Source organism: Rattus norvegicus, chromosome 2 (genome assembly GCF_021556685.1).
Source record: "Rattus norvegicus strain SHRSP/BbbUtx chromosome 2, alternate assembly SHRSP_T2T, whole genome shotgun sequence".
Taxonomy (NCBI): domain Eukaryota; kingdom Metazoa; phylum Chordata; class Mammalia; order Rodentia; family Muridae; genus Rattus; species Rattus norvegicus.
This window is the reverse complement of record NC_141535.1, coordinates 38,656,649-38,659,779: the sequence shown is the minus strand read 5'-3', so window position 1 is coordinate 38,659,779 and position 3,131 is coordinate 38,656,649. Positions and strand designations below refer to the sequence as shown.

Genomic DNA, 3,131 nt, shown 5'->3' with positions numbered 1-3,131 from the left:
GGATCATGATGTTCCAATCTACCAGAGGAATGTTGGCAAGATGATGGCTGTTGTAGACATAGGCTAAGCTGGAGGGTTTTGTTTGATTGTTTCTCTTCCTTCCTTCCTTCCTTTCTTTCTTTCTTTCTTTCTTTCTTTTTTCTTTCTTTCTTCCTTCCTTCCTTCCTTCCTTCCTTCCTTCCTTTCTTTCTTTCTTTCTTTCTTTCTTTCTTTCTTTCTTTCTTTCTTTCTTTCTGGTTTTCCCTTTTGTTGTGTTATGTGTTTTTCTTGGATGTGGCCCCTGAAGCTCCAGGATATAGTCCTAGACCCAGAGTTGTTTTGTTTTGTTTTTTTTTTCCAATCCGCAAAACTCATGATACAAAAATTTCCAAAGCAACCCTTAGAGGGGGTACTTAAAAATCAGTCACTTATGTGCTTTAGCACCCAGCATGTATTTCAAATTTATGGGCTCTGTGTATAGCTAGATTCCCTGATACAAACTAACTAAATATGTAGCTCTAGAAGTCTCAGCTGACTTTTTCAGAAAAACTATATCATTCACATCTCGGGACAGAAGAGGAGGCTCATTCAATAGTGAATTCAACACAAGGAGGACTTCACAATTGCGTCGGGAGACAATATAGCCATGATGATAGTTCCTTTTTTTCTTTTCTTTTCTTTTCTTTTCTTTTTTACTTTATCCGCATTTATTTATGCTGAATTTAATCCCGTGCCATGAGTTTTTGTTTCTTCAGTTTCTTCTGGGATATCTTTTTCTTCTGTGCAACTTCCTCTTCTGGCTTTGGAACAATCTGTTCCTTCTCAGTGAGGATCATCTCGATGTGGCAGGGGGAGCTCATGTATGGGTTAATCCGGCTATGAGCTCTGTAGGTTCGTCTGCGCATCTTAGGAACCTTGTTCACCTGGATGTGTTCAATGACCAGAGAATCTACATCCAAACCCTTCAGTTCAGCATTACTCTCTGCATTTTTAAGCATGTGCAGCAAAAATTCAGCACTCTTTTTTGGCCACCGTCCCTGAGTCCAGCCCCACTGTTTGGCCTGGGCACACCTACCGACTCCACCATTATACAGCCAGAATGGCACACATTGCTTCTTTAAAGTGACATCCTTCAGATACTTGGTGGCTTTGCGGATATGCATACCCTTGATGGCCTGGGCAGTTTCCAGGGTGTTCTTAAAGTGAACACGAAGGTTTGAGCCTCTTGATTTGCATGATTTCGTGGGGTTTTCTGGGTCAAGGGAGTAGCGAACCATCTTCACAGGTCACCTCTGGCCACCTACAGGAAGAGCCCTGTTTTTCATAAGTCATCCATAATACTTAGGTTTTTTTTTTACATATTTAAGAAAAAAGAGAGCTGGAGAGATGGCTCAGACATTAAAGGACCAAAAATAGAAGAAAAAAAGGACCTTTGTCTTAAGCCATTGTGGGTTGAATTTTTCTGCCACTTTTCATTAGAACTTGTCTTACATAGATTAAAACAGCAAAGCAATTTAATCAATACAGATTAGGGAAACTATTAACTGGAGTAGTTTGCTTTCTCTCATAAATTAAAATGCTAGACCATCTTCGGAGAATAAGAGAAGAGGAGTAAGGAAGTTGTCTGAGTTTTAATAATCATCAAATTAGGTATACCAGGTAAGTTATTGAAAGCATAATTGAGTTACAGGACCACGGATTTGAAATGATGGACAGCCAAGATATAAAAAAAAACTTTACAACAATGGATGTTTGCACATGTCAGTCTTTGCACAGTATCAAGTAAAAGATTTATTTTAAAAATGTAGGCTTGATTAATTTAAGTATGTTGGGAATGACATACTTAACCTACTGGGGTTATAATGCCCAAGTAGGAAACATATTGCATTCTCAAAAGAGGTTATTGCAGAAGTGTTTAATAAAGCAATGTTCATAGATATGTATTAGATGACGGCACTGTGGAAACTGGGGGAAAACATAGTATACTGGGGATAATGCATCAAGCTGCTTTTATCATACCTCAGTGTAAAGCACTGGTGAAAGAAATAGTCACTTTATCCAATAGAGAATTCTGTTTATAAAAAAAATCTTTATTTATTTACATTCCAGCCATTGCCCCCTCCCTGTCCTCCCTCCCAATCGATCCTCATCCCATTGCTCCCCCCGCCCCCCCCGGCCTCTGAGAGGGTGCTCACACACACACATACCTCCCCCTTCCCTGTGGCCTCAAATCTCTTGAGGATTAGGTTCATTATTTTCTACTGTGGCCAGACCAGGAACTCCGGATTAACCAGTGGATGCTCTCTGGTTGGTGGCTCAGTCTCCGGGAGTTCCCTGGGTTCTGACTACTGCTCTTCCAATGGGATTGTCCCCTCCCTTCAGCTTCTTCAATCCTTCCCCTAATTCAACCATGGTGTCCCTAACTTCAGTCCAATGGTTGGGTGGACATATCTGTGTCTGTCTCAGTCAGCTGCTGGTAGGGCCTCGCAGAGGACAGCCATGCTAGAGTCCTGTCTGTAAGCACATCACAGCATCAGTAATAGTGTCCGGTCTTGTTGCTCTCCAATGAGATGGATCCCAAGTTGGGCCAGTCATTGGACCACTTCTGCTCAGTCTCTTCTCCATTTCTGTCCCTGCTGTTCTGGGTAACCTCATCGTCCCTCCACATGAGGCCCTGTCTATCTACGGGGGTGGGGGATGGATTCTTCAAGTTCCCTCTCCCCGATGCTGGGCATTTTGGCTAAGGTCACCCCCATTGAATCCTTAGAGTTTCTCACCTATTGAGTCACTTGTACTTTTTAGAGGAACCCCCACCTCCCACCCCCAAGGCTGCATATTTCTACTTATTCTTCCTGGCCCTCTGGTCTTCTCTCCTGTCCTCCCTCCCCATACCTATTCCTGTTTCCCTTTTCCCCTCCCCTCCCCTCTCCCACCTGGGTCCCTCCTCCTTCCATCTGCCTCCTGTGATTATTGTCTTCCCCTACTAAATGGGATTGAAGCATCCTCACTTGTGCCTTTCTGCTTGTTAAACTTCTTAAGTTTTGTGGGTTGTATCCTGGGTATTCTGTATTTTTTGGCTAATATCCACTTATCCATGAATACATACCATGAATGTTTTTTGGGGTCTAGTCTTATACTAACAGGACCTCAAG

General features: G+C 42.5%; 1 pseudogene across 1 annotated transcript; it reads right to left on the bottom strand.

The window, feature by feature from the left end:
* Nucleotides 1–674: 674 nt before the first annotated feature.
* Rpl17l3 (ribosomal protein L17 like 3) lies at nucleotides 675–1,277 on the bottom strand (annotated as a pseudogene). Its single transcript, XR_015677760.1, has one exon. The product of XR_015677760.1 is annotated as a ribosomal protein L17 like 3 (transcript).
* Nucleotides 1,278–3,131: the final 1,854 nt, after the last annotated feature.